The sequence below is a fragment of the Amia ocellicauda genome, unplaced genomic scaffold (genome assembly GCF_036373705.1).
Source record: "Amia ocellicauda isolate fAmiCal2 unplaced genomic scaffold, fAmiCal2.hap1 HAP1_SCAFFOLD_245, whole genome shotgun sequence".
Classification (NCBI taxonomy): domain Eukaryota; kingdom Metazoa; phylum Chordata; class Actinopteri; order Amiiformes; family Amiidae; genus Amia; species Amia ocellicauda.
In genome coordinates this window covers 1-10,000 of record NW_027102808.1, presented here as the reverse complement: position 1 = coordinate 10,000, position 10,000 = coordinate 1, and the positions used below count along the sequence as shown (strand labels likewise).

The following is a 10,000-nucleotide window of genomic DNA, read 5'->3' as shown; positions in this document are numbered from 1 at the left end:
ATCACATTCAATCTCAATCAAGGCACGGATGTGAATGCAACGGGATGAAATTACTGAAATGATGCCTGCCCTCGAACTGTGATGATGGACTACCCGACTCGCCAATAATATTGGCTTCTGGTGTATTGAAATACAGGAGCTGCTGGATTTGTGTGTTTTCTTACCCCCTCACCATAGTTTGTCAAATGTTTAAACAACTGAACTTATATTCAAGGTTTGTTTCTCTTCATATGTTTTACTGGTTTACATTTGTCTCAGCAACCTGTTGAATGATTCTTCTGCTTTCAAAACAAAATGACAACAGGATGAATGCACACACTTGAAAATATAATACATGCAATGTTATGCATCATAGTGATGCAACCTCCTTTCAGTTTCATACTGCATGTCAATTGATATCCTTACTGAAATGCACACCTTCTCAAGATTGCGCTTGACTGGCGTGTCAGGCACTCAATTACAGCTGTTTTATCAAGACAATGTGATCGTTTTGTAAAATATAGTTCCGGTCTGGTGTGGCACCCCAGCTAACGCACAACGTTGCCACAACGTGGCATATTAGCAGGGACTGTCTGCGGCGCGCTGGTGTGTCCCGGGCTTTAGAGTAGAGAGACAGTTCAACTGTAAGTATGAACGGCAGAAACGGATATTGCCATCCCTTTAAGTAGAGCGTCAGGGACAGCCTCCCTGGCTTACGGCCATACTAGCCTGAATACGCCCGATCTCGTCCGATCTCGGAAGCTAAGCAGGCTCGGGCCTGGTCAGTACTTGGATGGGAGACCGCCTGGGAATACCAGGTGCTGTAAGCTTTTGCATCTTTTACACACCAGAGCGCGACAAATCACGAGTTTTAACTTTGGATACACGCAATTTCATCATTATTTCAGATTTGACTTCCCCAAATACACAGGCATACAATAGATCTTGTTCTCCAACGTAAACGGTCCCTAGTAACTAGGGTACATTCGTAAATAAATTGAGCATCATGGCTAGAAGTGACTAAATGTTGCCTAATCTTTCTCATCGAGAAATGACACAATTACAGCAACACAAAAAGGAACTCCACCGGACAAAGATCAGTGCTCACAAGGAGCCTCATTCAACACACACGGTTCCATTCCCATTCATGCAAAGCACGAAAGTGTAAAACTTGGGAACATACTTGAGAGCAAAGATCACATTCAATCTCATTCAAGGCACGGATGTGAATGCAACGGGATGAAATTACTGAAATGATGCCTGCCCTCGAACTGTGATGATGGACTACCCGACTCGCCAATAATATTGGGTTCTGGTGTATTGAAATACAGGAGCTGCTGGATTTGTGTGTTTTCTTACCCCCTCACCATAGTTTGTCAAATGTTTAAACAACTGAACTTATATTCAAGGTTTGTTTCTCTTCATATGTTTTACTGGTTTACATTTGTCTCAGCAACCTGTTGAATGATTCTTCTGCTTTCAAAACAAAATGACAACAGGATGAATGCACACACTTGAAAATACAATACATGCAATGTTATGCATCATAGTGATGCAACCTCCTTTCAGTTTCATACTGCATGTCAATTGAAATCCTTACTGAAATGCACACCTTCTCAAGATTGCGCTTGACTGGCGTGTCAGGCACTCAATTACAGCTGTTTTATCAAGACAAATGTGTTCGTTTTGTAAAATATAGTTCCGGTCTGGTGTGGCACCCCAGCTAACGCACAACGTTGCCACAACGTGGCATATTAGCAGGGACTGTCTGCGGCGCGCTGGTGTGTCCCGGGCTTTAGAGTAGAGAGACAGTTCAACTGTAAGTATGAACGGCAGAAACGGATATTGCCATCCCTTTAAATAGAGCGTCAGGGACAGCCTCCCTGGCTTACGGCCATACTAGCCTGAATACGCCCGATCTCGTCCGATCTCGGAAGCTAAGCAGGCTCGGGCCTGGTCAGTACTTGGATGGGAGACCGCCTGGGAATACCAGGTGCTGTAAGCTTTTGCATCTTTTACACAGCAGAGCGCGACAAATCACGAGTTTTAACTTTGGATACACGCAATTTCATCATTATTTCAGATTTGACTTCCCCAAATACACAGGCATACAATAGATCTTGTTCTCCAACGTAAACGGTCCCTAGTAACTAGGGTACATTCGTAAATAAATTGAGCATCATGGCTAGAAGTGACTAAATGTTGCCTAATCTTTCTCATCGAGAAATGACACAATTACAGCAACACAAAAAGGAACTCCACCGGACAAAGATCAGTGCTCACAAGGAGCCTCATTCAACACACACGGTTCCATTCCCATTCATGCAAAGCACGAAAGTGTAAAACTTGGGAACATACTTGAGAGCAAAGATCACATTCAATCTCATTCAAGGCACGGATGTGAATGCAACGGGATGAAATTACTGAAAAGATGCCTGCCCTCGAACTGTGATGATGGACTACCCGACTCGCCAATAATATTGGGTTCTGGTGTATTGAAATACAGGAGCTGCTGGATTTGTGTGTTTTCTTACCCCCTCACCATAGTTTGTCAAATGTTTAAACAACTGAACTTATATTCAAGGTTTGTTTCTCTTCATATGTTTTACTGGTTTACATTTGTCTCAGCAACCTGTTGAATGATTCTTCTGCTTTCAAAACAAAATGACAACAGGATGAATGCACACACTTGAAAATACAATACATGCAATGTTATGCATCATAGTGATGCAACCTCCTTTCAGTTTCATACTGCATGTCAATTGAAATCCTTACTGAAATGCACACCTTCTCAAGATTGCGCTTGACTGGCATGTCAGGCACTCAATTACAGCTGTATTATCAAGACAATGTGTTCGTTTTGTAAAATATAGTTCCGGTCTGGTGTGGCACCCCAGCTAACGCACAACGTTGCCACAATGTTGCCACAACGTGGCGTGTTAGCAGGGACTGTCTGCGGCGCGCTGGTGTGTCCCGGGCTTTAGAGTAGAGAGACAGTTCAACTGTAAGTATGAACGGCAGAAACGGATATTGCCTTCCCTTTAAGTAGAGCGTCAGGGACAGCATTCATGGCTTACGGCCATACTAGCCTGAATACGCCCGATCTCGTCCGATCTCGGAAGCTAAGCAGGCTCGGGCCTGGTCAGTACTTGGATGGGAGACCGCCTGGGAATACCAGGTGCTGTAAGCTTTTGCATCTTTTACACACCAGAGCGCGACAAATCACGAGTTTTAACTTTGGATACACGCAATTTCATCATTATTTCAGATTTGACTTCCCCAAATACACAGGCATACAATAGATCTTGTTCTCCAACGTAAACGGTCCCTAGTAACTAGGGTACATTCGTAAATAAATTGAGCATCATGGCTAGAAGTGACTAAATGTTGCCTAATCTTTCTCATCGAGAAATGACACAATTACAGCAACACAAAAAGGAACTCCACCGGACAAAGTTCAGTGCTCACAAGGAGCCTCATTCAACACACACGGTTCCATTCCCATTCATGCAAAGCACGAAAGTGTAAAACTTGGGAACATACTTGAGAGCAAAGATCACATTCAATCTCATTCAAGGCACGGATGTGAATGCAACGGGATGAAATTACTGAAAAGATGCCTGCCCTCGAACTGTGATGATGGACTACCCGACTCGCCAATAATATTGGGTTCTGGTGTATTGAAATACAGGAGCTGCTGGATTTGTGTGTTTTCTTACCCCCTCACCATAGTTTGTCAAATGTTTAAACAACTGAACTTATATTCAAGGTTTGTTTCTCTTCATATGTTTTACTGGTTTACATTTGTCTCAGCAACCTGTTGAATGATTCTTCTGCTTTCAAAACAAAATGACAACAGGATGAATACACACACTTGAAAATACAATACATGCAATGTTATGCATCATAGTGATGCAACCTCCTTTCAGTTTCATACTGCATGTCAATTGAAATCCTTACTGAAATGCACACCTTCTCAAGATTGCGCTTGACTGGCATGTCAGGCACTCAATTACAGCTGTATTATCAAGACAATGTGTTCGTTTTGTAAAATATAGTTCCGGTCTGGTGTGGCACCCCAGCTAACGCACAACGTTGCCACAATGTTGCCACAACGTGGCGTGTTAGCAGGGACTGTCTGCGGCGCGCTGGTGTGTCCCGGGCTTTAGAGTAGAGAGACAGTTCAACTGTAAGTATGAACGGCAGAAACGGATATTGCCTTCCCTTTAAGTAGAGCGTCAGGGACAGCATTTCTGGCTTACGGCCATACTAGCCTGAATACGCCCGATCTCGTCCGATCTCGGAAGCTAAGCAGGCTCGGGCCTGGTCAGTACTTGCATGGGAGACCGCCTGGGAATACCAGGTGCTGTAAGCTTTTGCATCTTTTACACACCAGAGGGCGACAAATCACGAGTTTTAACTTTGGATACACGCAATTTCATCATTATTTCAGATTTGACTTCCCCAAATACACAGGCATACAATAGATCTTGTTCTCCAACGTAAACGGTCCCTAGTAACTAGGGTACATTCGTAAATAAATTGAGCATCATGGCTAGAAGTGACTAAATGTTGCCTAATCTTTCTCATCGAGAAATGACACAATTACAGCAACACAAAAAGGAACTCCACCGGACAAAGTTCAGTGCTCACAAGGAGCCTCATTCAACACACACGGTTCCATTCCCATTCATGCAAAGCACGAAAGTGTAAAACTTGGGAACATACTTGAGAGCAAAGATTACATTCAATCTCATTCAAGGCACGGATGTGAATGCAACGGGATGAAATTACTGAAATGATGCCTGCCCTCGAACTGTGATGATGGACTACCCGACTCGCCAATAATATTGGGTTCTGGTGTATTGAAATACAGGAGCTGCTGGATTTGTGTGTTTTCTTACCCCCTCACCATAGTTTGTCAAATGTTTAAACAACTGAACTTATATTCAAGGTTTGTTTCTCTTCATATGTTTTACTGGTTTACATTTGTCTCAGCAACCTGTTGAATGATTCTTCTGCTTTCAAAACAAAATGACAACAGGATGAATGCACACACTTGAAAATACAATACATGCAATGTTATGCATCATAGTGATGCAACCTCCTTTCAGTTTCATACTGTATGTCAATTGAAATCCTTATTGAAATGCACACCTTCTCAAGATTGAGCTTGACTGGCGTGTCAGGCACTCAATTACAGCTGTATTATCAAGACAATGTGTTCGTATTGTAATATATAGTTCCGGTCTGGTGTGGCACCCCAGCTAACGCACAACGTTGCCACAATGTTGCCACAACGTGGCGTGTTAGCAGGGACTGTCTGCGGCGCGCTGGTGTGTCCCGGGCTTTAGAGTAGAGAGACAGTTCAACTGTAAGTATGAACGGCAGAAACGGATATTGCCTTCCCTTTAAGTAGAGCGTCAGGGACAGCCTCCCTGGCTTACGGCCATACTAGCCTGAATACGCCCGATCTCGTCTGATCTCGGAAGCTAAGCAGGCTCGGGCCTGGTCAGTACTTGGATGGGAGACCGCCTGGGAATACCAGGTGCTGTAAGATTTTGCATCTTTTACACACCAGAGCGCGACAAATCACGAGTTTTAACTTTGGATACACGCAATTTCATCATTATTTAAGATTTGACTTCCCCAAATACACAGGCATACAATAGATCTTGTTCTCCAACGTAAACGGTCCCTAGTAACTAGGGTACATTCGTAAATAAATTGAGCATCATGGCTAGAAGTGACTAAATGTTGCCTAATCTTTCTCATCGAGAAATGACACAATTACAGCAACACAAAAAGGAACTCCACCGGACAAAGATCAGTGCTCACAAGGAGCCTCATTCAACACACACGGTTCCATTCCAATTCATGTAAAGCACGAAAGTGTAAAACTTGGGAACATACTTGAGAGCAAAGATCACATTCAATCTCATTCAAGGCACGGATGTGAATGCAACGGGATGAAATTACTGAAATGATGCCTGCCCTCGAACTGTGATGATGGACTACCCGACTCGCCAATAATATTGGGTTCTGGTGTATTGAAATACAGGAGCTGCTGGATTTGTGTGTTTTCTTACCCCCTCACCATAGTTTGTCAAATGTTTAAACAACTGAACTTATATTCAAGGTTTGTTTCTCTTCATATGTTTTACTGGTTTACATTTGTCTCAGCAACCTGTTGAATGATTCTTCTGCTTTCAAAACAAAATGACAACAGGATGAATGCACACACTTGAAAATACAATACATGCAATGTTATGCATCATAGTGATGCAACCTCCTTTCAGTTTCATACTGCATGTCAATTGAAATCCTTACTGAAATGCACACCTTCTCAAGATTGCGCTTGACTGGCGTGTCAGGCACTCAATTACAGCTGTTTTATCAAGACAAATGTGTTCGTTTTGTAAAATATAGTTCCGGTCTGGTGTGGCACCCCAGCTAACGCACAACGTTGCCACAACGTGGCATATTAGCAGGGACTGTCTGCGGCGCGCTGGTGTGTCCCGGGCTTTAGAGTAGAGAGACAGTTCAACTGTAAGTATGAACGGCAGAAACGGATATTGCCTTCCCTTTAAGTAGAGCGTCAGGGACAGCCTCCCTGGCTTACGGCCATACTAGCCTGAATACGCCCGATCTCGTCCGATCTCGGAAGCTAAGCAGGCTCGGGCCTGGTCAGTACTTGGATGGGAGACCGCCTGGGAATACCAGGTGCTGTAAGCTTTTGCATCTTTTACACACCAGAGGGCGACAAATCACGAGTTTTAACTTTGGATACACGCAATTTCATCATTATTTCAGATTTGACTTCCCCAAATACACAGGCATACAATAGATCTTGTTCTCCAACGTAAACGGTCCCTAGTAACTAGGGTACATTCGTAAATAAATTGAGCATCATGGCAAGAAGTGACTAAATGTTGCCTAATCTTTCTCATCGAGAAATGACACAATTACAGCAACACAAGAAGGAACTCCACCGGACAAAGTTCAGTGCTCACAAGGAGCCTCATTCAACACACACGGTTCCATTCCCATTCATGCAAAGCACGAAAGTGTAAAACTTGGGAACATACTTGAGAGCAAAGATCACATTCAATCTCATTCAAGGCACGGATGTGAATGCAACGGGATGAAATTACTGAAATGATGCCTGCCCTCGAACTGTGATGATGGACTACCCGACTCGCCAATAATATTGGGTTCTGGTGTATTGAAATACAGGAGCTGCTGGATTTGTGTGTTTTCTTACCCCCTCACCATAGTTTGTCAAATGTTTAAACAACTGAACTTATATTCAAGGTTTGTTTCTCTTCATATGTTTTACTGGTTTACATTTGTCTCAGCAACCTGTTGAATGATTCTTCTGCTTTCAAAACAAAATGACAACAGGATGAATGCACACACTTGAAAATACAATACATGCAATGTTATGCATCATAGTGATGCAACCTCCTTTCAGTTTCATACTGCATGTCAATTGAAATCCTTACTGAAATGCACACCTTCTCAAGATTGCGCTTGACTGGCGTGTCAGGCACTCAATTACAGCTGTTTTATCAAGACAATGTGTTCGTTTTGTAATATATAGTTCCGGTCTGGTGTGGCACCCCAGCTAACGCACAACGTTGCCACAATGTTGCCACAACGTGGCGTGTTAGCAGGGACTGTCTGCGGCGCGCTGGTGTGTCCCGGGCTTTAGAGTAGAGAGACAGTTCAACTGTAAGTATGAACGGCAGAAACGGATATTGCCTTCCCTTTAAGTAGAGCGTCAGGGACAGCCTCCCTGGCTTACGGCCATACTAGCCTGAATACGCCCGATCTCGTCCGATCTCGGAAGCTAAGCAGGCTCGGGCCTGGTCAGTACTTGGATGGGAGACCGCCTGGGAATACCAGGTGCTGTAAGCTTTTGCATCTTTTACACACCAGAGCGCGACAAATCACGAGTTTTAACTTTGGATACACGCAATTTCATCATTATTTCAGATTTGACTTCCCCAAATACACAGGCATACAATAGATCTTGTTCTCCAACGTAAACGGTCCCTAGTAACTAGGGTACATTCGTAAATAAATTGAGCATCATGGCTAGAAGTGACTAAATGTTGCCTAATCTTTCTCATCGAGAAATGACACAATTACAGCAACACAAAAAGGAACTCCACCGGACAAAGTTCAGTGCTCACAAGGAGCCTCATTCAACACACACGGTTCCATTCCCATTCATGTAAAGCACGAAAGTGTAAAACTTGGGAACATACTTGAGAGCAAAGATCACATTCAATCTCATTCAAGGCACGGATGTGAATGCAACGGGATGAAATTACTGAAATGATGCCTGCCCTCGAACTGTGATGATGGACTACCCGACTCGCCAATAATATTGGGTTCTGGTGTATTGAAATACAGGAGCTGCTGGATTTGTGTGTTTTCTTACCCCCTCACCATAGTTTGTCAAATGTTTAAACAACTGAACTTATATTCAAGGTTTGTTTCTCTTCATATGTTTTACTGGTTTACATTTGTCTCAGCAACCTGTTGAATGATTCTTCTGCTTTCAAAACAAAATGACAACAGGATGAATGCACACACTTGAAAATACAATACATGCAATGTTATGCATCATAGTGATGCAACCTCCTTTCAGTTTCATACTGCATGTCAATTGAAATCCTTACTGAAATGCACACCTTCTCAAGATTGCGCTTGACTGGCGTGTCAGGCACTCAATTACAGCTGTTTTATCAAGACAAATGTGTTCGTTTTGTAAAATATAGTTCCGGTCTGGTGTGGCACCCCAGCTAACGCACAACGTTGCCACAACGTGGCATATTAGCAGGGACTGTCTGCGGCGCGCTGGTGTGTCCCGGGCTTTAGAGTAGAGAGACAGTTCAACTGTAAGTATGAACGGCAGAAACGGATATTGCCTTCCCTTTAAGTAGAGCGTCAGGGACAGCCTCCCTGGCTTACGGCCATACTAGCCTGAATACGCCCGATCTCGTCCGATCTCGGAAGCTAAGCAGGCTCGGGCCTGGTCAGTACTTGCATGGGAGACCGCCTGGGAATACCAGGTGCTGTAAGCTTTTGCATCTTTTACACACCAGAGGGCGACAAATCACGAGTTTTAACTTTGGATACACGCAATTTCATCATTATTTCAGATTTGACTTCCCCAAATACACAGGCATACAATAGATCTTGTTCTCCAACGTAAACGGTCCCTAGTAACTAGGGTACATTCGTAAATAAATTGAGCATCATGGCTAGAAGTGACTAAATGTTGCCTAATCTTTCTCATCGAGAAATGACACAATTACAGCAACACAAAAAGGAACTCCACCGGACAAAGTTCAGTGCTCACAAGGAGCTTCATTCAACACACACGGTTCCATTCCCATTCATGCAAAGCACGAAAGTGTAAAACTTGGGAACATACTTGAGAGCAAAGATCACATTCAATCTCATTCAAGGCACGGATGTGAATGCAACGGGATGAAATTACTGAAATGATGCCTGCCCTCGAACTGTGATGATGGACTACCCGACTCGCCAATAATATTGGGTTCTGGTGTATTGAAATACAGGAGCTGCTGGATTTGTGTGTTTTCTTACCCCCTCACCATAGTTTGTCAAATGTTTAAACAACTGAACTTATATTCAAGGTTTGTTTCTCTTCATATGTTTTACTGGTTTACATTTGTCTCAGCAACCTGTTGAATGATTCTTCTGCTTTCAAAACAAAATGACAACAGGATGAATGCACACACTTGAAAATACAATACATGCAATGTTATGCATCATAGTGATGCAACCTCCTTTCAGTTTCATACTGCATGTCAATTGAAATCCTTACTGAAATGCACACCTTCTCAAGATTGCACTTGACTGGCGTGTCAGGCACTCAATTACAGCTGTTTTATCAAGACAATGTGTTCGTTTTGTAATATATAGTTCCGGTCTGGTGTGGCACCCCAGCTAACGCACAACGTTGCCACAACGTTTCGTGTTA

At 43.3% G+C, this 10,000-nt stretch overlaps 8 non-coding genes across 8 annotated transcripts; all 8 read left to right on the top strand.

Annotated features, from left to right (window-relative positions):
* Positions 1-690: 690 nt before the first annotated feature.
* LOC136726209 (5S ribosomal RNA) lies at positions 691-809 on the top strand. Its single transcript, XR_010808035.1, has one exon. It is a non-coding gene; the product is annotated as a 5S ribosomal RNA (ribosomal RNA).
* A 1,056-nt stretch (positions 810-1,865) lies between these two features.
* Positions 1,866-1,984, top strand: LOC136726208 (5S ribosomal RNA). The gene has a single exon (XR_010808034.1). It is a non-coding gene; the product is annotated as a 5S ribosomal RNA (ribosomal RNA).
* Positions 1,985-3,050: 1,066 nt separating this feature from the next.
* LOC136726207 (5S ribosomal RNA) lies at positions 3,051-3,169 on the top strand. The gene has a single exon (XR_010808033.1). It is a non-coding gene; the product is annotated as a 5S ribosomal RNA (ribosomal RNA).
* A 1,066-nt stretch (positions 3,170-4,235) lies between these two features.
* On the top strand, positions 4,236-4,354 carry LOC136726231 (5S ribosomal RNA). Its single transcript, XR_010808055.1, has one exon. It is a non-coding gene; the product is annotated as a 5S ribosomal RNA (ribosomal RNA).
* A 1,066-nt stretch (positions 4,355-5,420) lies between these two features.
* LOC136726241 (5S ribosomal RNA) lies at positions 5,421-5,539 on the top strand. Its single transcript, XR_010808064.1, has one exon. It is a non-coding gene; the product is annotated as a 5S ribosomal RNA (ribosomal RNA).
* A 1,056-nt stretch (positions 5,540-6,595) lies between these two features.
* On the top strand, positions 6,596-6,714 carry LOC136726254 (5S ribosomal RNA). The gene has a single exon (XR_010808075.1). It is a non-coding gene; the product is annotated as a 5S ribosomal RNA (ribosomal RNA).
* A 1,066-nt stretch (positions 6,715-7,780) lies between these two features.
* On the top strand, positions 7,781-7,899 carry LOC136726242 (5S ribosomal RNA). The gene has a single exon (XR_010808065.1). It is a non-coding gene; the product is annotated as a 5S ribosomal RNA (ribosomal RNA).
* Positions 7,900-8,955: 1,056 nt separating this feature from the next.
* LOC136726229 (5S ribosomal RNA) lies at positions 8,956-9,074 on the top strand. Its single transcript, XR_010808053.1, has one exon. It is a non-coding gene; the product is annotated as a 5S ribosomal RNA (ribosomal RNA).
* Positions 9,075-10,000: the final 926 nt, after the last annotated feature.